We start from the raw sequence: 25,325 nt of genomic DNA on the forward strand, positions 1-25,325 counted from the left end.
TGATTGGAGGAGACTCAAGTGCACTTGTGTTCCCTCCTATCTACGTAAGTGCACATTCGTGGGCTTGTTTGCATGCGTTTTTGTGATTTGCCTTTCTCTCTACCTCTCTGTCATTATAGAGCTTTGGTCATGCAGAGAAAATGAGAGGAAATTGCAGTTGTCATCATGAAAGAGAACTTAATTTAAGCCCAAAACCAAAGGCAATTTTATAGGCTGCAGTGGCGTGCGCGACTCAACTCTTTTTCTTTATTTTCTTTTATTTAGTGTGCAATTTTATCCAAAAGAATTAGATGAGAAATATTCAAGCTCATATTGAAATCTTTGACTTGGAATAACATACTCACCGCACTGTTTGAGTCATTGATCGGAATACATAGACTGTAAAGAATGACACTATACACTGAAAGAAAAAGAAAGAGTTATATTTTAAATGACTTCGATTCATAAGTTTATAAAATATCTTAAGTTAGTTTCATATAATGGCTAGTAAAGCCAATTAGATTTAACTTACAAAAAAAAACATTAAAAGGGATAATTCACCCAAAAATGAAGATTCTCTCATCATTTACTAACCTTTGTTGCTTTCCTTCCGCAGAACACAAAATATATATATTTTTTTAAGAACGTTATCAACTTTTATTTGTTTTGTGTCCATAGAAGTAAAAGGGAACCGTCGCGGTTTGGTTACCAACTTTCTTGAAAACATCATCTTTTGTGTTCTGCCATAGAAATAAAGCCAAAAAGGTTTGAAATTGACATTTTTTTACATCATTTAAATTTTTGGGTTAACTATTCCTTTAAAAGCGGACTCTCAGGAGAACTCACTGTCAAAGTAACAATTGACCCTTCGAAAAACCCCGCCCCCTTCGTTCCTGTCTGACAAGCTGTCGGTATCAGCCATGCGCTCCCACTGTAAATTTGTGCACTCCCTAGGGAAATAGTGAAGAATTTCTGGAGAAATGACAAGCCGATTTCAGACTGAAAGGTCTGCAATATGCATTCGAGGGGACATTCAGGATATAGTCTTAAAACACCACTTTCCGAACGCTTCCGTTTGTAATCCGTACAGTAATGATTGCAACAATATCGTCTCTGTATTGGTATAGTTGTGATGTGAACTCAGCTTTCCTCCATCATTTAGAATGATTTTTATAAAAGTTATAACTTAGTTATTGTTTATCTTTATAGTGTGAACTTCCATTAAAGCGTGTACATGCAAGGAAACAGTTGGGGCAGTGTATAAAATCAAAGCTGGGAAATGACTGCAGCTTTAAATCTCAGACCCGTTTATTGGTCTGCTTGTAACTATATTTAAAACTCAATATTTCATAAACCTTTCAGCTTTGAAAGTGGCACATTGTAAAATCGATGCATTTTAGGCAAGTTAAGGGTCGCTTTTTTCCCCTCGTTCATGTGCTTCCTGTTTTAACAGATTGTCGATACATTATAAAAGAGTAGGGAGCATGTGGCTTGTGGGAAATAAAAGTCAGACCTTCACCTGCACGCACACAAACCCCGAAATACAAACATAATTGTTATATGCTGACAGGTTTCGCTTCTTGATTGATGAGTGTTCTGACGGACAATTACATTCTGCTGTCACAAGACAACCTTAAGACCTGTGTGTTGAATATACCTAAATGACATACTTCATATCCAGAGAGAGAGAGAGATGTGTGTCCAATATATACTGTATAGTTTATACTTATAATTTATAAATCACATTTACATCACATTTTGGCAGATGCTTTTATCCAAAGCGACTTACATTAAATTATACTATACATCTGATATATATATATACACACACGAGTATGTGCAATCCCTGGGATCGAACCTGTGACCTTGGTGTTGCAAGTGCCAACCAGTGGAAGAGACCACATTCCCCATTTATTACATCATAACAAGACAATAACAAGCGCACTATTGTTGTGTCTGTAAGATGTTACATTAATGTCCAGTAATAATGACAAATGGTTCCCTGGAGCAGTGAGCCGCTGTTGTGTGAGTGTCAATTCCCCACCAGGTGAACCGCTCCTCAGGTCCCTCTGATTTACACTTATATTGCAATAATATTACATAGAATATATCCAGCCTGACCCTGAACCACAAAACAAGATAACTTCATCTGAAAGCTGAATAAATAAGCTTCCCGTGATGTATGGTTTGTTAGGATAGGATAATATTTGGATCAAGATACAACTATTTGAAAACTGGAATGTGAGGGTGCAAAAAAATCGAAATATTGAGAAAATCGCTTTAAAAGTTGTCCAGCAGAGGTGCTGTAGCAGGCCATAGCGAAGAAGAAACTGGTTCATTTTAACGCTCTCTATTGGCTTTCCTGCTGTAATGATGATGTGGAGACTAGATTAACCCTAAAGCAGAAATTCTATGCTTTACAGAGATACCAAACTTGAGTGGGTCATTCTCAAAGAGCGGACAGATGCGAGTGAAGTTTGTAGGTGTGTTTCCGGACATTTTGTTGGATCCACTCACCAAAAAAAAAAGTTGATATATTAACGGTAGGACAATTACAAAATATCTTCTTGGAACATGATCTTTACTAAATATCCTAATGATTTTGGGCGACATTAAAAAATCAAGACAATGTATTGCTGTCTATTGCTACAAGATCACTACCGGCTCCTGGCTTACAAGACCACCACCGGGTCTGCACCATCGTATCTCACTCGCTAATGCAGATCTATGTTCCTGCCAGATCCCTGCGGTCTGCAAAGGAACAACGACTAGTGGTACCATCCCAAAAAGGAAAAAAGTCACTCTCGCGTCTGCTAAATGACTAAATGTAATGTAAATGTGCAAATATACTCTTGCTTTTTATGATTTGTGTTGTGGTCCAGGGTCAAATGTTATACTCACAAATCCAATGTCTGATCAAACATATTTATAACAGGTGACCTTGTATGCCAGGTAACCATTACTGACATTTCGTTCCACTCACATTTGCTCTCGACTCTCATGTTTGTGCTGGATGTGAGAAGCACTCTAGTTACCCGCTGAAAAGGATTGTTGGTAAAAACAGAGGAAGGTGTGACATCAGCAGGGTCTGGGCTATTTTTGGATGACTCTGAATCATTGTCGGTGTACAAACTACAAGGTAACAATGTGTTTCAGGAGTGATGGGAACATGATGTGTGTGTGTGCTACGCTTGGCTGGCAGGAGACAACGTCTTTTTTTTTGGAGTGAGACGATTCTCAATGCGTAGCCCTTAGAAGTGCGCGTGTGTGTAAATCTATAAATATAAGCAGCGTAGAGATGCTGTTCTTTTGCTGTAGGCTTGGCTGCTCTGTCTTTGATGTGCAGCTTTCCTGTTATGGAGAGAAACGGGCCTGAGAAGCCAAATGTGCCTAGCATGTGTCGGATATTTAATGAGAAAGTGAAGCGATCCTACTTCAGGTGCCCACATTTAATGTATATACAGGCATGTAGGTTAAAAGTTAAGGGTGAGAGTGGGTGTGTGACATTTAGAGACACCCAGGAGGAGAATAAAATTGGTGCAAAAACTGAATGTTCATAAATAAAAATGAGCCTGCTTAGATATTCACTGTTGAAATGATTCAAATTAAAACATGACATGAGTGCACACACCCTCTCCTCTGTTCATGTAAAGCTCAGCTGTGGAAGATACAGCCTACACATCCTAACCATAGACGATTTTTAGAGAGATTCTGAAGTCAAACGGATCTATTTCTGTATGGCGCATGCTAAACAGCTTGTTTATTAAGTCACGCCGGAGAACAAGCTTATGACTACAAATGAGGTTGTGTGTGTTTGTTTTGGCACGGATGTGTTAGCATCGTTCTTCAATCATAAAGCCATTAATGAAAAAGCAGACAGTCTGTCAAAACGGTTGAAATATTCAACACAGTTCTGAAACAGAAATCCAGCAGCGCATGTTTGTCAGACATATTTGCATGACAAGGCTGTGAGGCTTACATACAATCTGACAGTGTCTAAAGTCTCATGTCTAATTTTATAATACATGTTTTCTAGACGGTTTTAGAAAAAGCTTTTTTACATTTTGTCAGCTGAACCTTTTGATTCTATGGCACACAACAATATGACACAAGTTGTCTGTCCTTCGGTGGGTGCGAGTCGGAAAGCCTGGGTTAGCTAACGAAACTCCATAAACCAAATCAAAATAAAAAAACACAACTAAAATCGTGAGACATCTAGTTCTTTAGCTAAACCCCTTGATTTTTAACCACAGACTTGTTTACATTTCAGTAAAAAAATGGCATTTACCATTCAACGCAAAAGCTTTAGTTGAAAACCTGCCATAAATGTTTAAATCAAATTAAGTTGGATTACAAGTCACCTATACGTACATTATATTACTGTTTAAAAATATATGAGTGAATATTGTGTGATCTTTTAGGTCCTAGTTTGGTTTATGGAGTGTCCAACAAGTGTACGTATCTACAAGGTGTATAAACACTTTCATTTTCTAATAATAGTCAGTTATTACTACCATACTTCTTGACTTTCTCTCAAATGATTCGTTCGGCGATTCATCCGTCTAATGCCCTCCTTTCTGTCAGCAAACTCTGATCTGATTGGTCAGATGGTCTAGTCTGCTGTGATTGGTCTAACGTGTACAGTGTCACAAATGGAACGTAGGCGGGCATTGCACCGAGTGACGCGGAACTAAACTGAGAACGACAGCGAGATTACACACTTAATACAATTTTATTATATGTAGTTACACGAAATGCGACAAAAACAAGCTTTAACAATTTATAATAAGTGAAACTTGATATAACTTAAAGTCGGCAAGAAACAATTGTCTTTTACGCATCAGGATTCCTGACATATATCCGTGCGTACATGCAGGAGTAAAATGGCGTCTGAAAGGAGACTAAATGTAAAGGAGACTTGATTTTGTCCATGTACTAGAACTCAGTTCAGTGGTGCAAAGTTTGAAAAGTGTCCTCTCACTAGGGTGCATCACCTCTTCTCGATTTGAGCGAATGTGTAAAAAGCCAAGGACATGATCTGGCTGACTGTGTTCATGTCAATTCAGGTCCTGGTGTCTCAGCACCCCGTGATTCCTTCATGTGCCGCCATGACGACCGTTTCCCAGCAGACTGCTCAATATGAGACGGCTTTTATAATGAGAAAATAAAAGGCTTGTTAAAGGGACACACAGGTTCGATTGTGCAGCTAATGAGAGCGAGAAGAATGCTAATTGCAGCGCGAGGGTTCTCTACACATGATGGAGATGGTGCCAGGAGAGTTTGATTTTTTTACGCCCTCAAAATGCAACCTCGCACACACATACGAAGAGGGTTGATGCCCACACTTTCACACAAGCAAGAACTTGTGTTCCCTGAGCGTAGATGTTTACAACAGTTGAGGTGAAAACAGAACAGCAAACAGGAAAACTTAAATGCCACGGTGATAAAACAGCTTTTAAGATGCAGAGGGAACATCGAGCTATAGTAACTTTCAGGAAATAGCCTAAAATGTCACCTGTGTGAGGCAGGAAGGTGAAAGACTCAAATCGTCGGGTGCTGAAAAACAAATGAACCCGAGGGGATTGGGGAATGATATGCTTTAAAACTTTATTTTTCGTGACTGTATTGGCGCGTGGTTGACTCAGCAGCATTCAGGAGGAATATTTGAATGATTTAGGCTTTAACATCAATTGTCTTTATACCTTATAAAACACATGCTAGCACTTCACACGAATAAAAATCATAATTTCGCCATCACGTAAATTATTTTAAGCGAATAAACTTGATGTTTTATGTATGTTTGTCATTTTTGCACCTAGGGAGTTTACGCATACATGATTTAAAAGAAAATACCGAAAATGGCATCATCATCTCTATATTTGTATTGTTTAAGAAGATTGGTCGACTTACATGCATCATTTTTATGTACACACCGTATTTTATTTGCTATGTTCTTTGCACTTAATGCAGAAACGTTCAACAAAGGTCTACAAACACATTTAATCGAGCATAAATATGTTATCTACCTGCACACTTTTAACAAATTATGTCCATGCAATGGAGAAGGTATCGTTTTAATATTGTTATTGCTTTAAATAAAGTCTAACTAAATGTCATCTTTACTATTTCAGAGACATTTGAAAATTGTATTATTCCAAGTTTTTGGTTTGAGAAAACCATTCAATGAAGATATGTGTTTTTATTATTATTAAACTTTACTGTGTTCAGTGTGTTGATTTCAAATATTGATGTATTATTGTACTTTCAGTTCTGGGAACGTGGCAATGTAAAACTGGGGCACAGAGGTATCCAGCAGGTATGATTAACTAAAACATTCAATGTTTAATCATCCTTGTGTATAGAGTAATTGTCCTTGCACTTTTAAATCATGGAAAAATCTCTTAAGTCACATACACCGTGCCCACCTAGATCAGTCATCTCCAAAACAAGGACAATATCCACATTTTCATGTCAGCTGTGTACATGCATGGAGTCAAATGAAAGAGATTACTTCAGACATGTAACTGAGCATTTGCGCAATCATGAAACCGTGACTTGTGTGTTTAAATAATGTACATTTAAAAGTACATACACACAAAAATAGAAAACAATCCCAATTGTCTAACTGACTTTAAATCGGAGGTTATCAATGCAGCCGATCCACCTATTGATTTTCCCTCTTGTTCAACAGATTCATTTTCAGAATCATGGTCATGCAGTGAAATGAATAACCATGAAGATATTTTCTAAGACAATTGTTTACATTTTTGCCCTGGTTTTATTCAAATTGAAAACATTTTGCATGTCCCAGCCACAGCAGTCGGTGAATTACTTCTTGAACTACATTCTTCATTAACCTCTGCATCAACTCCAGTGACTCGTAGCAAAATCATAACTTCGAAATTGATGAGTGTGTCATTCAAGAGCTTACCAAGCACCTAGCAAGTCCAATCCCTTGGTTAAAGCCATAGAAAAAGGTGGACCCCCGAGTTTATCCTAGATCAAAAGACTAAAAAGACAGTATATACCTATTTTGCCTTCTCTTCACCTGCTGTAAAGTTGCAGTAATATTTTAGAGTGATGACCACGAGAGACTCAGGTTTAAAGAAAGATAAGCAGTACAGGACCTTTTTTTGTGGCGAGGAATTAAAAATATCTTTGTCATTGTACATTGATGATTTCGAACTCTGTAACCCATTAGGCACGTCACGCAAGCAGCATAAACTTTGTGGAGTAAATTGGATTTTGAATAACTTTCTTCTAAGTTTTATGCTAGAGTGAACATGAAGTCACATGGATATGGCACGATTTTAGAGCCTCTTTTGCAGGAATTGATCACTTTAGAGAGTCACGGGGTGTATATTCCAGAACTGGGACGGTTTGTGAAAGGTACAGTCCAGTCTGTCATCATAGATAATATAGGGCCGCATGGTGTAGCCAGTTTTATAGAAAGTTTTTCTGGTAAATACTTTTGCAGGTTTTGTGTAGCGAAGAGGTTTGAGATCCAGGCTCTGTTCAGACTGGGGATTTTGCTCTTCAAACTAAGGGAACTCATGAGACACATGTTTCATCTGCAAAGGAAAACTCTGCCATAATTTGTGAAGTAAAAAGGGGTTGTGTGTTAACAGAGAAACACTCAAGGCCCTGCTGACATTTTACAAGACGTATTTGAGGGTATTGTGCCATTGGAGATTGCACCCTGTTTAAGAGAATTGATTTCCAAGAAGCACCCATCTCTTGATACAACACACTGATCTTAAACTTTACCTATAAGTGGGGTGACAGAACCAATCGACCCAACGTTATCCCATATACACATGCCTCCAAGAGGTCCATTGGAGGCAATGCACATGAAAATTGGAATTTATTGAGATTGCTTCCATTCATTTTCGGGGACTTGATACCAGAGGCTGAGCCAGACTGGCTTATTCTTCTTGAATTGAAAGAAATAGTTGAACTTGCAGTTGCCCCTATTCAAAATGAAGAAACCATAGCCTACTTAAACTGCAAAATTGCAAACCACAGACACAAATTTGTCGAACTCTTTTCAAATTGTTGCCAAAACATCGTTACGTTGAACACTATCCACAAATGATAAAGAGTTTTGGACCTTTGGTTGGGCAATGGACTAAAATCGTATGTATCGTCAGGAGCATATTGCATTTTGTTGTGAAGATACTATGTGCTTGGTATCAGGAACATTTCAGAGCTTTTCAATTGACTGTCTCACCTGATAGAGAGGTTGCCCTGATTGATCTTGAGCAGCTAACTGATGCTTATCCACTGTATGATTATATGGTAGGAGGACGATGAATGGTAACCTTGAAGAGGCACATTCTCATATAAGGTAAAATGTTTATGAAGTTTTTATTTAGTACATTAACAATGAAAAACTGTATTAATCTATTTTTATTTTAGAAAAGAGAAAATTGTCAGCAGTGATTCTGAGGATTGTCTTTGGTGGGGAGGATGATGCAAGAAAACTTACACCCAAGAAAAGAATCCCAGTGCCTGTCGATGACTTTGTCCATGAAGTAATCAATGTTTTTGGGGTGAAGCAAAAGTTCAGTCTGCAGTACAAAGATAAGGACTTTGGAAATGAATATGTGAATCTCATGTCTACCAGTGAAATCTAATACAGTGATACCCTGAAACTGATTTTTCTATCAACTGAGGACTCTAATTCCAGCATGCAAGAGACAGAGCCTGCTGCAGCTTACTGCACCACCACTCATGTTCCTTCACCTAGTACATTTAGTACAGCTACCTGTGATGCTGCTGCCGTGACAAATGGAAGCCCCTCTTCTATGGTCACAGCCCAAGAAGTCAACTTATCTGATGACTGGGCTTCCATGAGTGCTGATACTGTCGTAGTTTAATCTCCTGAGTCAAGAACCAGTTCTTGGCCTCAGGTTTTTGTAATTCCTTGGTTTTCATGCCCTGCTGAAATTCATCTTCAGAGAGCTGATGCAGAATTCAACAAAAGTGGAACACTACTTATTCCACAACCAAAACTAAGATCGGACATTCTTGGAGGCACGGCGGAGCAGTTTTTTGGTTTACTGCATATCCCACAGATAATCAACTTGATCAGGCAGCTGAATCCCTGATAAATGCTCACCCTTACTTGAGGGAACAAGGAACTCACACTGGCCATGAAGGATGGAAACACTACCTAAAGATTAAGATGGCAAATTTTCACTTAAAACTCAGCAAGATTGGACACCCTGAAATCACAGTGAATTCTCTTAAGAATAAGCGTAAAGGTCAAAGTAAGGCAGCAGCCAAGGACATAAAAAGCCAAGGAAAGCTGAGGTAAATTTCCTTCCTTGCCTCCCAAAAGGACAAACAGCAGAGAGCAAGGAGAAGGAAAGAATTGCTCTCTTGACCGAAGAGAAAAAGAAAAGTAATGAAGCAGTCATCAAGGAAAAATGCAATTGACCTTCTCCTATAGACGACAAGAGCTGTTTGAGGACAGGGCGATGGTTTCTGATTTACAAAGCAGGTTGCCGGCACTGTCACAGTAAATGATGTAAGTGTTGTAAAAACAATTCATTTTTGTAAACAACAATAAACTGGATAAACGCAGAATTCATGCTTTCCTGTAGCTCAGTGGTAAGAGCACTGTGTTAACAACGCAAGGTTGGGGGTACAAACTCAGGGGATTGCAGATACCTATGTAAAATGTATAGGATAATGCAATGCAAGTCGCTTTGGATAAAAGCATCTGCCAAATGACTAAATGCGGAAACGTTCTCAACTTAAGCTACCTTCAGAGTCTCAAATTCACATTTGAATTCTTCCAGAAGGTAATGATGAATTTGGATGGTAGCCATCTTTCCCCAAAAATTCAAACTCTTAAAATTAAAATGTTTCAGAAAATGTTGAAATTAACTGCCTAACTTGATGTTTCCAACGACTGGAAATACATTGAAAACTCACACTTGGGATGGGACATGAATACCCTGAAAAACATTTTCTCTGAAGTGACAACACTGATGCAAGAGAATGCACCCGAGATGCCTTCCTTCTTCCTGTATCTCTGATACTCTTGACACAAAATGTGTCAACCCCTGTGCTGTTGAACCAGTGTCAACAACTGTAAAAGTTAAAAGTAAAAAAGGGTTTTTGTTGTTCCCATGTTCTAGTAAAACCGTTATGTATGTCGCATACCCTGCTTAGAGCTTGTTTAAGCAGCTGAAGCAGTAAGTAGGACACTACTGCCTTAAATGTTTTAATGTGAAAACTTGCTATGTCAAAATGTTAAAAGGTTGTTACTGTAAACTGTCAAGTTAGAACAGCGTTCCTCTTTTTTTATATAAATTTGTACATTTTCTTTTCTTTAAGTGACTTGTGTTACAACTTCCAGATGAGGAGAAAGCACAAATTCAATGTTACCTTGAAAATGGTAAAATACTGTTCAATGCTGAAACATGGTTCCTTGTGATTCCCGACATGCTGGCACATATTTAAAACAAACATAACTAGAATGTTAAAGGAATGAAACCGAAGTAAACAGTTGCCTGAATATGCTTGTATTAAGATTGAATGTTACTTTGACTCATAGAGCAATTGCAACGTAATAAATGCTTGTTAATTCAATTGTTTTGGATAATTTACTTAATAGAATTAAATTATATATATCTATATAAAAAGTAATAAGTTATTTGAAAAGAGTAAATATTATGTATCGCACAATCTTTAATCATACTTAAATATTATGTGAAATGATAATTTAATTTGTTCACGTACACTGATCGTGATGGCAAAGCTAAAAGAAAAAGCTTTCATTTTCGTTGGATTTATGTAAATAAATTGAATGGAAAATTGACATATAATTGAAATACATAAGTTAAGGTTAAATTTTTTATTATCTTGGAATTAGTTATTTCTATCTACAAACAATACACAGCGGGTCCCGGTACATGTAATTCTTCATGTTGTTTCTACAGTAGCCCTAAACGGTCAAACTTCTCTACAGACCGCATTTCTTAAATACTTTCTCTCCTTCAGCAAAGAAGCGAAAATGTGTCAGTCTCTGTAGTGCTTTGAAACGGAGGCGGTGGTTGAGCCATTGGTTGCAATTCGCAACCTCGCCGCTAGATGTCGCAAAATGTAATAAACCTTTAAATAGAAGTACACAGCTTGAATAAATGATGTGCCAGACCCTGAAGATGACACGGTCTGACACGCTGTGTGATTAAACATTGCTGATCAGTGGCATCATAACAACAACAAACATCTTGTCCAGAACATCAAGGTCAAACATCCCAGCATCCCATGTTCTGTTGTGATGTACAGTGGTGCTAGATCACACAGTGAGTTGAAGCTGGACGACCGCGAAGGTTATGTTCAAGCCAATGAAACACATTCATCTTCACATTTCTTCATAAACAAAATTAACTGATTATTACGCACTGTTCACGGTCCGTAATGGATGAAAAGTGCATCATTCTGCAACTACAGTTTGAATGAGCGAACGAAAGAGCGAGAGCGAGAGAGCGAGAGCGAGAGCGAGAGCGAGAGAGAGAGAGAGCGAGAGAGAGCGAGAGAGAGAGAGAGTGAGAGAGAGCGAGAGAGAGCGAGAGAGAGCGAGAGAGAGAGAGAGCGAGAGAGAGCGAGAGAGAGAGAGAGCGAGAGAGAGAGAGAGAGAGAGAGAGGAGAGAGAGAGAGAGAGAGACAGAGAGAGAGAGAGAGCGAGAGCGAGCAGTAAGAAAAGCAGGTCAGGCAGGGTGAGTGACTTCACATCAGACAGATAGAAGTCACTCAGGATCACTATAAGAGAGACGAAAGACATCTAACAAGGCAAGATCAGGGAAAAACCAGGTGGTTCTTTATTACCATCTGCAGATATTTGCAGTGCTTCTATCTTTTCCTCCTCTTTTTCTTTGTAGTTGACATACAGTAAACTGTAATGTAAAACAAGAGTGTTGCCAAATTGTTTTGTTAAGCATCTCCATGTTTAAGACGCTATTTACTCTTTCATGTGCCCATGACATGCAACATGACCAAAATATTTAACAAAAAGCCACAAAAAGCTCCGTTATGTTGCCATTCGCTCATAACACAGAATAAACCACAACCACCCATTTGCGTTACCCTGACAAGGTTCATTTCTTTTTAGGCGATTTTCACCTATTTGGAGTTGCAGAACCGTACAAATCAACCTGTGTTGGCACCATGCGAAAAGAAAAGGACTGTGGAATGATACAAGACAAAGTAGCGGCAATTTTATCGGTCAAATACAGTTTTACTATCGTCATACAAAATTATGTAATGCTTCAATTAACCAATCAGAGCGAAGTATACCAGAACGCAGTGTAGTTAAGATTCAGTTAAATACCTGCGGAATAGAAGTTACTTGTAAAAGTAAACGCCCTGTACGCTGTCCAAAACATGATTTGTAATGTTCCCACACACTTTTGCTCTCCTAGTCCTCCATCTCCCAGATCTCATATGTAACCTTTGCCTGCCTTCCGTTTTTCTTTTGTCCACAAGCACATTTTCTGCTTTGCCGTCAAATGCACTTCAGTGTGTGTGTGTGTGTGTATATTTGCTTCACTATGAACATGCTGCTGCATCAGGTGATGTTTAAAAGCATGTTCTCTACAGCCGTGCCAAATGCATACATATTTCCAAACACTTCATTTACCTTTCAATTACTCAGATTGCACAGCCAATATTTTCCTCTCTGCTGCGTAGAGACTCTTGGATGATGTGTTGGCCACACTGGTGCTGCGATCATCCATCTTGCCCTTCAGGACCAGGTGTGGGCTGAGCACTTCTGTATTTGTGTTTGGTCTAATAATAATTATGGTCAGGATCCGGCCTAAGATGGTCTTCAAAATCATCTTGCTCTTTGCCTCACCGCAATGCAGTGCACCACCCATAATGCATTTCAGTGCCTGAGGTGCACTTTGTTCCCAAAGCACGGCATTTTTTTCTTGAAGAAAAATGTAATGCCTGAATCGGGAGCTCAGGGTGCTCTGGGCCTGGCTTCTCGCAAGCCTAAAGCAGAGACGAAAAGATTTTCTGTCTATGAAATGTCACGAATGCCAAAACAACCTTAATCGCTTTCAAAAGAGTCTCTGTGATGAATCTCGGGAAATTGATTCAGTAGGTAGAGAGATAGAACACAAAGTTTAATAAAATACATATTGGTAAATAAGTCTTCGTAAATCTGTACACATTTACTAATATGTATTTAATTAAACTTTGTTAAAAATGTGTACAGATTTATAAAGAACACAAACAAAAACCAACTTTGAATTTCAGTAAAAGCAGCAACTAGACAAAAATAACTCCATCTTTCGATTTACGGTTCCGTTATTTGATACAGTAGGAAGTCTAAACTTTAAAGTGAGAAGATATGTTCTCAAGCAAACAGGAAATGATGCGTGTCCGGATTGGAGAAAAATCTATGACATTGACGTCAGTGGCCACTGTAACATGTTAGTCATTATGTTTCAATTAACAGCACCAATAATCGAGTTAACAGCGGATCACAAGAGACTCATAATAATGTAATACATCACACGAGACTGCAAAGAAAATATCTTCTGATAACGTTCACAGAGAGTGCTCCAACTTTCTGACTAGTTGTGAAATATACTTTTAATGCTTTCCTGTAGCTCAGTGGTAAGAGCATTGGGTTGGATCCCAGGGGATTGCGCATACCCATGTATAAATGTATAGGATAAGCCAATGTAAGTCACTTTGGATAAAAGCATCTGCCAAATGCATAAATGTAAATGAAATGCAAAGACTTATTTAATGGGCCAAAGCCTCCATCCTCAACGCAGATTCTCTATTTGACTTCCAAGCTTGACATCAATTGAAACTAAAGAGTAACTTTAAAAAGCCCTTATTAACCAAAAAAGCTAAGCAATTTTCCATCCTATCACGGCGAATCAATCCAAACATGAATATGATATTCAAAACGTTGTCAGGAGAGCCGTGCAGAGATCAAACAACAAAGCAAGTTATTTGTTTGACGATTAATGGAGATGAGAGCAGGCGAGTTGTTACAATTCATTCTCAAGTGAATATTTCAGACAATCCCATCTGTATACAGTAGGCATGTACCGTAAGGTTTTAGAGGAAATAATGTTGAAAATATCAAACATTTCAGGAAGAAAGATCATCGATTAAATGCCCTGGGTATTGCAATTATATAGTTTAGTTTGGGCCCGATATGTGTGCGACCACCCCAGCCCCTAATTTCATTTATATAGAGCAGATGGAATAGTAGAAAAGTACAAATGTCTTTATGATCTTCTATAATGTTTTTAATGTCAAAAAACCTCAATGTTTGATTTCTCTTCCGAGTCTGGTTGGACTGGTCTGTCTAAACCATCCAGAGAGCCTACTTTGAGGATTATAATGTTGAAAATCGTTTGACTTCTGTCCGTGTTTGGATTATTTGACCCCTCAACCGAAGCAAGTAGTCTGCATCTACATCCGTGGGTGGCCTGTCAGTCAAAATCATGTCAAACACCAACATAATGTGTGATGTTCCAGCAGAGAGCTACATAGTACAAGAACAAAACCCCTAAACAAACTTTTATCATCTTGGCAATGAAATAAGTGCATCTGGGAGTTTTAACCCGACTGGTAAGATATTATAAAGCCCTGGAGGCATTATGAAGTCATGGTAGAACAAGATATATATGCCAATAAAATTATCATTGTTCTAATGTAGAAACAAGCGACATTGTTCACAGTAATGACTTCCCGCAGGGACATATTAACCAAACTGAATATATTGGTTTGATTTTGGTCACTGTCAAATTTTAATGTTTCTTTTATAGTTGATATAATTTTTGTCAAAAGTGGATCTAAATTTGACAAAATCGGTATGACAAAACATATATAGGATAATATAATAATATACTGTATACTACATATACTTTAAAATACTGTAAAACATCTAATAAAAGGTATGCGTGCATTTTGTGATTAAAAAAGAAGCTTATTCTTAAAAAAAATGAATGTAAACATTTCTAATAAGTTTCTTTGTTAATTTTAAAATATCATTTTATCATCTTTAAGATCACTGGCCATCTAACAAGACCCTGCGATAGACTCCAGCCCCCCGAGACCCTGCAGAGAACAAGTGGACTCAGAGGATGGATGGATAAACCCCAAACATATAAACAGTGCAGTCGTTCGGAAAATACATAAGATTAAACGTGTCAATATTCTCAGACAGTTCTGCATTGAGTTTGTTGAAGCTTTAAGAAAATAAAATGATCACAGTGTAAAACTGAGACAAAACCCAAGCTGATGATCATGACAGAAGTTATGTAGGCAGTGTTGTCTGTGTAGAAGAAAACACATTTTTTGTTATGTTGCCCAAATTACCAATCAGTCGAAAAATCTCAAACACTCAAACACAATGACAATAGTTATTCTCCTAATACAAATACAGTATATTTTTTAATACAAGCAGCTTTTATGATTAGCTTTTGAATATACAATTTCATGTTTTTAATTTCAGTTCTATTTTTTATCCAAAAAAATCTTTAATTACATTTTTTATTTTAATTTGTATTTATCTTTTAATATTTCTTTTCTTGACAGCAGTTTATATAAATGTGTATTTGAAAGGTCTACTCAAATGATGTCATTGCTGGCTTTATAATTCCCTGCTCTGCATTAGCGTGGCATTCTCATGTTTTGACAGGCGTGTCACTGAAGATTCACAGCACTGGTTCATGGGGTTAAATTCACATCTCACATCTGACAGCAGACACCAGAACAGAAGTGTGTGTGTGTGTGTTACTTTTACAGGACTGGGCAATCATCAACATGCACACATATACACACACACACGGCAATGGCAAAAGCATTCAAACTTGGTGCCACGTAAACACAAGTAAAGAGCTGCTCTGTAGGTAAGCTATTCCCAGTGAAAACAGGAGATAAAAGGCCAATTTTCTCTTGTTTCAGCCCATTGTGATGAGTTGAATTTCCGCACCAGCCTTCTGATTTCACTACTACAGAGAAACAAAGAAAAGAAAAGAAAGAAAGAAAGAAAGAAAGAAAGAAAGAAAGAAAGAAAGAAAGAGAGAAAGAGAGAGAGAGAGAGAGAGAGAGAGAGAACATTAGAAGACCACACCATGCCCTTGATTGGTGGCAGTAAGAGCCTTGACTGTCAAATGTGTGTGTATTTTATTAGAATAAGAATTGACCAAAATTACTTTCTTACATCAATAGAACATTGTTGGACCTATGCTCAAAACTTTGTTTTTAAAGTCCCACTGAATTTGGCGATTTTAACACTAAAAACGTATCTAAGCATTACACAAGAATATGCTAATGTTTTCCTGTGATGGTAATTACTTAAATGTAACTAAACCCCTCATTTAGTATACACAGATTCATAAATATGCAAATAAGTCTCCGCATCCATTCAGGACTGTTGGTACATTGATGCCGCCTTACATCAATTGCAAAAATCCTGTTAAAATGGGACATTTACCGGGAGCTGGGGTGCCAGAAATATTCGTCAAATTTTCCTGGAAATAACACTTTTCCAGTTTTCTTGTAATTTGACGGTTTCTACCGAATTTCAAAAGTAGACTAAAAACGTGCTGGAAAAAACCTGTAGGTATTTTCCTGTAAATGACCTGTTTTTGCGTTCTGTAATTTGACAGTTTTTGACCGTATTTCAAAAATCTGTTAATAACTAGAAAATCCCATAACGTTACACATGAAAAATCTGAAAAAAAGCTTTATTTAAAAAAATGTCAGTATCTATGGCTCATATCTGTTTGTGATGTCGTCAACAGATGCATTTTAAAAACACCTTTTTTAAACGTGGTATGGAGTTTATACTCATATTTACGCAACAGTTTAAAATGATGTATTAGCCCTAGGTTTATCTTACAATATTACAATATCTTATGTATTAAAAACACCACAAACACATATAAACAACTTTAAAAATGTGATTTTCAACAAAGGGGGACTTGCATTTTTTATTTTATAACCTAAGGAGCCTAAAAACCAAGAAGCATTTATAATGCAGGTGCAGCTACTGAACTAAAGCACACAGTTTAAGAACACAAACCAGAATGAATAAAATGAGTTAATGAAGAATCTAAAAACCAAGAGAAAATGCAATCATAAAAAACAACCAGAAAGACAGAATAATCTATTTAACTCCAAACTGAATCCAGTGCATTCACCATTTCACACTGGAAATCTGTTTTTCCGTGTGATACACAGGATTTAGTTCTGTAAACCTATTAAATCTGATCTTTTCAATTTAAATCCAGTTTAGTTCTCTAATCCATGATCTGATCCACAGCCATTACACTGCAGATTGTGTTTCTCTACCACCACGTCTACAATGAGCCAAAACTAAAATGCTCCTGTTATAAGCAATGCAGTGACATCCTCATTTGTTCAGGTTAGGTTAGGACTGCACAGGAATACAGGCAAGAATTCCTAGGTGGTCTAGCATCTGTGTGATCTATAGCTGTAATAGATAAAATAATTTTTAAGTTATCTGATGGACCTGGCTAGTGCACAATATCTATACTTAGTTAAGTACACTTCGCTCGGGGGTTAACAGTAGAGAGAGTAGTACAATTGAAGTAAATGGGAACAGAAGAAATGAAGTCTGATACAGGTGAGCGAGAGAGTAGGCGAGATAATTATTATCGAGAAGTTTAAAAAAAAAGGTTTGAGGCGAGATCTAGTATGTGGCAAGACATGACAATTCTGATTCGACTATGTAAATCCTTAGTCGAGGACTCCCTTAAAACATACACATATTTCTGGTGGATGTGCTTGATCACTTTCTGTGGGATGCTATGCTTTAATGACAGAAGTGCATGTTGTAGGTGCACAAATGTCTCAGGTTACGAGAAGATATAACTATTTATCGTGAACAATAATCATTGATGCGCACTTACTGCAATATTACGGTAGGCACTATTAGACGCGGCGGTCGAGCGGTCCATTGTCTGGTTTGAAAAATGAATCTAATGATGAATAGTTTTCGGTACAATCGCAGCTAGAGGTTGATGTCGTGTGAAGGCATTTCCACAACATTATGAAATGAAAGTTTTACACCTTTTTAAAATACGCAGAGTAAGACAATTGTACAATCGCAATATATCCGTTTTCATTAAAATAGCTAACAGATGTTGCCTTATCAGCAAAACTAGATAGATTTCTAATTAGATTTGTATTTTTAAAACAATTGAAATAATATGTGGCCAGTGGAAAAGAATGAGATCACTTCTAAAGTCTTTATCTGAGAACTATTAAATAGTTTTATGGACATTTTGAAACATTCATTCTAAAGCATAACAATGATACTGGATGATTTTGGAACAATGTGATATGTATTGTAACAAATGGCATTTAAAGGCTAATCTGTATCTCATATTTTCTCAAAGTATTGTAACGGTTGGATTATGCATTGATATTATATGCAGATGACGTTGTGCAGAGTAAAACTAGGCGTTGTACTTTCCGGGAGGAGACGATGTGGAGATGCAAAGAATATGCAAAAATATAGAGGGATAATAGCTCTGCGCGCTAGAACACTTTTAGGATGAAATCTACGGCGAGGTTTATACATGAGGCCCCAGGTCATGGTCTCAGTCAATTTCTTAATGTCCCATTATTGAGCCCTGATTAACTCGTCCATCTCCTCATTGCAAGGGCGCCCAGAGGACATGGATGTTTTTATTCCCCTCACTTTTGTACCTGCTTTCCCATCTGCAAGTATTCTTTCATTTTTTTATCTTATAGTCCGCTCATTTCATCCATCAGTCCCTTCCTCCATTCATTTTGACATATTGTTCCTCTGTATATCATTTAAGATTCACAGACGTAAAAAAATTACAGGCAGGATATTTTTCTCGATTTGCTCGCCGAGATTGAAATGAGATGAACTGGGGCGCAAACAGGGACATTGGCTTGTTTTCTGCTTGTCTAGTTTTTTGTCCTAATAGCATATAATTGTTCATTGTCAATTGTTACATTATATTGCATTCTGTCAAAAAAATAATTTCATGTCATAGCGGACACTTTAATAGTTTTCCATTTTTCTTTTATCGAATTATCAGATGCAATACTTCAATGAAACGTTTCAAATGGGCACAAATAAATTTCATGCTGACAAACAGCAAGAGTATGAATATGTAAAACGAGCATTGATGCCTCTGAAAATTGGGTCTTGGTGGAATCTGATGTTGAACGTTTTTCATAACAGACTTTGAGATATGCTGTCATCCTTTCTAAAAGTTGATTTTTTTTACCAGCTGACAAGAGCCCTTATGAAACCATTCAAGAAAGACCAGCCTATAGATCTGGACCAGACCGATTTAACCATCTTGAGCGAGTTTCAGCATTTTTCCCCAAACAGGGCCATGAAATAAAAACAAAAAGCTGAGATCGTCGTTTCACTGTAAATTTTCCAAGACCCAATTATTTGATCTATCAATGTTCATCCTAATGTACAGTATGTATTATTTATTGGCCAATTCCAGCGTTATGGATGTGACATATTGGTAACGTACATTCTCTGAGAGTTTATATATTGAAGAATCTGTATATATTTTACCCCGAGGATAGTCTAAACAGCAGATATCAGTTTTTTAGATTATACATGCGTTATGGATGTGACAACATTTCTTAGAAACAACATCTTTGTAGGATTTCTGTGAAAGAAATTGCACAACCCAGAAGCAATAATACGCAACAAATAAAGATGTGATGACACTTCACAGAACACAAAATAGTTCTTTTATTTTCATTTCCATTCACGGATATGGACGTTATTGAAGTGACAATTCGGAAAGCAGCATTTTTTCACGGTAAGGTTGACATCTTCATGTAATTGGACGATTGCACAATTACTATCATCTATCTATCTACTATCATTAATTTCCCCAGAAAGAAATATCTGAGACACTTGAGCATCACATCTTGGAGGTGTCATTTTGTGACCTTGTTTCTTTAAGAGTGTTTGAACTGACGTGCTCGTGTATGTATCAATGGAAACCGAGCATGAAAGGCAACACTTGACCACCGTGGCCCTCTCTAGACTAATCGCTATGCTACCGCGGCAACGATGGTATCCATAGTGACACTGATATCTGTACTGCATGTAGACGTTTGATCTATAACATCACCCTTGACAGATATCTTTCTAATTAAATGCCATTGATTTGAACCTCACCACCCCACCTGTTTCCTTTCACTTTTCTATCTCTCGTTCACACACACAATGGCACACACTCACACACAAACGTACACGAAAACACACAAAAAGTCCAAGAAAGCCATTTAAGTTTCAGCATAAATGGAAAAATCCTATCGAAATTAGGATCTTAAAGGGCCGGGGCTCAATTATGTACACGCAGTATATCACTGCAACAATCTGCCAGAGATCTGACAGGTCCACTTGTTACATCTGCTTGCATTTATCAGATCAAACTCGCAAGGTAATAACATCAAAGGCAGAAGAAGATACACCGATAAGTGAGAAAATTGAACGCTACCACCTGCCGCATTGCCTGTGCATTACTTTCTTATGGTACAACAGAAGACAAGGCATGAAAGAGCTACTGGCGAACAGTGGCGACTACTTTCCTGAAGTACAGAGCCAAAACCTTCTGACATGTACGAGAGCAGGCACATGACATGATGCAATCTTATGCTGGCAAAAAACTCAAAATCACACTAAAGCAAGGACATTCCACATGCCCAAACGCATTCACCCAAAGTGGTTGGAGGCCATTTGAAATGTGAGAAGCTGAAATTGCTGTGGACGGTGTCACTCCGTCTCTCTCTTCCTCTTAATATTAATGAGCGCATGCTAACTGCCATCCATTCACTTAATAACAAATCTAGAAAGTCTGCCAGAAAAGGCAAGAAATGGCAAAGAGCGTTTCATTCCAGAGATAAACATGTTTTTTTATCTCCCGTCACAATTTTTCTCTCACCATCAGATAAACATAAAAATACAAAGATTGAAACAGGTTTATGTTGTGATGAAATATGATGTGTATTAGTCGACCCACATCTCCTGAACATCTCCTCGATCGAACATTACCAATTGACCCTTCGCAAGCAGTTTGATTGACAGGTGATCTGACCAATCATAATTTTAGTGTTTTTGATACATTACATGATACTTTTCAATCATCATCACATTTTTTCATTCTTTTCATCATACATTAAAGAAATAGATTTAGATTTCTTTTTGTTCACTTTTATTATAAAAACTAAATATTTTACAGCTCTGAAAACAATTAAATTCATTAAATAATAATACAAATTCTTACATTACTTTAGGTCAACAAATCTAAATCTTTCATATAAATGATGTAAATTGCATTGTAAACCACATTCTCAGCTATTTCTAGGTCAGCAGTAGGTCAACAAACCCACTGTGACGTTGAGTGTGTTAACTTTTCACAAAAGGTCAGATTTGCTTGCCTCCAATGAAGCACACAACATGTTCTTTTGAATGTTCTTAAAATCACGCTGGGCAAACACAGGCCATCAGTTTAGCATGAACTCACAGGGTCCAAACAAAAGATTGTATTGGGACATACTGATTCAAAAGCCATTCTCACATTCCATATTCATTTAATTCATTACTTATTTTATCCAGATTGCTACAGTTTAGTAGTGGCCAAAAGTGATGACCAGAGGGCATCTTTACACAATATTAGCTTTGAATGCTATCGAAGGTTTGATCGAACCACCAAAATATGAGGTATACGGTACACAATAGAGTAGAGGTCTGCATTCCCATGGCACAGGATTACATTTTTTAGATAAAAGATGGTAGCAGTCAGAAACTATGGACATGAATATTGTGGTGCCCTCTCCCGACATCCTTCTAACTGACCACATGTAGAGCCTGACCTGAGGACTGTGTTATGCATGTCCGCGCGTGGACCAGTTCTTACTCAGATATACATTTTATTTGCATTCGGTGACCTGCCCGCTCCGTCTGGGGGCTGACGCATGCAAATTAATGAGAAGAGAGAGTGTTCGTGTTTTTTAGAGGCATGACAGTCATCGGGACATTTATTGCATGGATGTTATTTTGCTAGCTATAACCCAAAGGGTTTCGTTTATTCATATTTTGCTTATAGTTTGAGTGAAAGATGACGCACATCTTTAATAATATATTATTTAATAACATTGGACATCATTTTTGGCCACCACTGTATAGTCTCAGAGTTCTTCTACATTATGTATAAACAAACTACATCCGAAATATAATAATCAGCGTTGTTGCTTATATTCAATCCCATTTCAATGATATGACTTGTAAACATATTTCATAACAGGATTAGTTGGTTTATTTTAATCAAACATCTTTGATTAAACCACGGTAGTGTTGTGTTGAAATAAAATCAAAGCACATTAATGTTGTAATTCATGAAAATAATAATGCAGAATTCCACCTCTGACGTCCACTGCATCACAACTTGTTTTACACCCAAATGATGGCATGGTGTTCTTTTTGGGCCTTTGTACTTTTAAAACTTGTCACTTTCAGTTGTGTGCAGGAGAGAGAGCGCTATGTTCGCGAAGTTCAGCCGTGTTGTTTGTTCGCTGCATTTGGGTGATGAATGTAATATTACATGTGGATATTGAGATCGTTTGAAACTGATAGATGGAGCGGCGGTCCCAGCGCTAAAAGATGCCGGACATGAACTGCACGCGGTAAGTGAAACCGATGTCTGTGTTTTCTTAGCAATGTGTGCGCACGTGCTTTAGTTCCGCCCCCCACACGCGTCGCATGTTTATGGAAATAATCATATATAGCTGTATCCGTCTTTTATAAATGTGATCAAACTAAAGACACTGCAGATATTTGAAGGGTTCCATCCTACTCTGGCAAATCTCATGTTTATCTTGAGTACTTACACTTTATACTCAAGAAATAAAGTTTGTTTTTTTGCGAGCATAACATTTGCGTTATAAATTAATATTAATTTCTGTTGCATCAATATAAATAAATAGTATATAGAATGTATTTGCTTTGCATACATAAAGCAAAACGCAACAGTCTCAGAAGCTTCTGTCACCTGACCTGACCCTTATAAATGAGTGTTTGTCTTAACCTTATGCCTTCAGGTTAAATCAATGCATTTTGAACCTACTAATTCACTCCATGAAGGTTCATTTTAAAGGTCACCTGACAGAACAACGTTTACCCTGTACCTTTCTCCGTACATGCGTGTTTACACCAATCACAGCCAATAATACTGACAAGACAGCATGAGAGAGAGCGAAAGAGAGAGACAATTCCAGCTTATCACCCTCCAATACATACATACACTTCATCACAGTTCTGTCTATCCCGCTGCGAATTGTTCTGTACGGATCAGTGAGGCTAAACAGCAGACATCCTTTTCTCAGAACCCATGAAATTAAGCTCGGGGAAGTGTGCGTTTCTGTACGCAGTTAAAGATGAAATCCTGACGATTTTACATAGTTTTGTGCATCTGTAACCAGACTCAGAACAGCATGTACAAAGCACCCTGCCATAAGAAAAACTGGGGTTTAGAGACCCAAAATTGAATAAAGCAATATTATTGGCACAATGGTCAATGGAGAGAGATGAAAGAAAAGTGTGATGTTCTGATTAATTCCTTAAGGTGTCTGACAGCAAGCCAGGCTTATAAGATAAAGATACAAAACTATTAATCATAAGATGCAGCAAGCTTACAACAAGCTCGATCCTATTACGACTGGAAGTAATTAATTCTCTGTTCTGACATGCAAAATACAACCTGTCAGCATTGGCAGACTCTTGACTTTTAGCAAAATGTATAACCCTTTAGTGTGTTATGTGCATAAGATGGTCAGCGAATGGACTGTAATAATGCCATCTGAGTTTGACATTACAGCACTTTATTGCCGCCCCATTTAAGGCTAGACGGACCTGGAATCAGGTGGGTCTTTAATGGTCAGAGTAACACAGAAAAAACCAACTGGCCAGGCAAGAGATGCAAAGACCTTACGACAGGCCGAGGACCCCTGTTTCTTCACCTGATTGAACGCAGCGGAGCGGGTAGAGGTTTAAGGGAGGAGAGGGAAGAACCAACCGCTCCATTTATCACTTTATGAAATGAAATATATATGTTTGGGCTGAACGGGCTGCTGTTGTTCTCATTCCCTTCTTGGTGCTGTTCTCTCCAGGTCTTCTCCATTCTTGCCTTTGTCTCCTTACATGGACTCCGGTGGACGTGCTTCGAAAGGGAGGGGTGGAGTGAGCCGTTGGTTGCAATTTGCAACCTCACCACTAGACGCCGCATTTCCACAATGCTCCTTTAAAGCAGTTCACCCAGAAACTATTTACTAACCCTCAAGTCATTCCAAAGCATTTGTTACCCAAAAGATACAATTTAGGAAAATCTCTATAATGAAGCTAAATAGAAACTGCGGGATACCTCAAAAATGTAACTGTTTATAACATTAAAATTATGTTCACATTTATTTTATAGTATTTATTTTCCATACTATGGAAGTAAATGGGGGATAAGATCTGTTTGGTTACTGACACTCTTCCAAATATCTTCCTTTGTGTTTAGCAGAACAAAGAAATGTATACAGGTTTGGACAAATCTGAGGGTTAGAGTAAATTTTCTTTTTTTTGGGTGAACTGTCCCTTCAAAATAAACCTGACAATGGCTGATCAGATCAGTGGAGGAAAAATGAACAAAAGGACATCAAGAGAGAGTCGATGAAGAGGAGAGAGAGAGAGAGGTGCTAACTGATGAAACCAGAAGAGACAGAAGTTAGCAGGAAGGACCATCTGTCTACGGATGATAAGACGCCTCTACGGGTCTTCCAGCACAACCCATGAGACTTGAGCACAGACCTGTCTCTCTTTTCCTCTATTGAACATGTGCACGCAAATCCAGAGGCTTGTGTCTTTCACACTCCTCTTCTCACCAACTATTCTCTTTCATATCTCTGCTCAGAATCCATCATCACTATGTTTTTCTGTTGGATGTTTCTAATGTTCTTTCTCCCCATCAATCTTATAGACCGTTTCAACGTGACAACATAAAAAAACGTTACTGCACATGCAAGCGTTCGTGGACTGCCCTTGACTTCCGGTACACATTCACAAACAACAGCGACAAACTAAGAACCTTTGCTTGGTTATTCAGGATTCATTCATTCACTCACTCAGACTCAAGGTCCATTAGAAAAGAAACATACAACGCATACAATACACAACATTTAAAAAAGACAATTATACCAGTATATTCTCATAGATGACTGGTATCGGATCACACTTTTCCTAGGATTTGACAACAACATGATAATAGCATTCTGTGAAGTAT

This window comes from Barbatula barbatula, assembly GCF_947034865.1.
Source record: "Barbatula barbatula genome assembly, chromosome: 10".
Taxonomy (NCBI): Eukaryota; Metazoa; Chordata; class Actinopteri; order Cypriniformes; family Nemacheilidae; genus Barbatula; species Barbatula barbatula.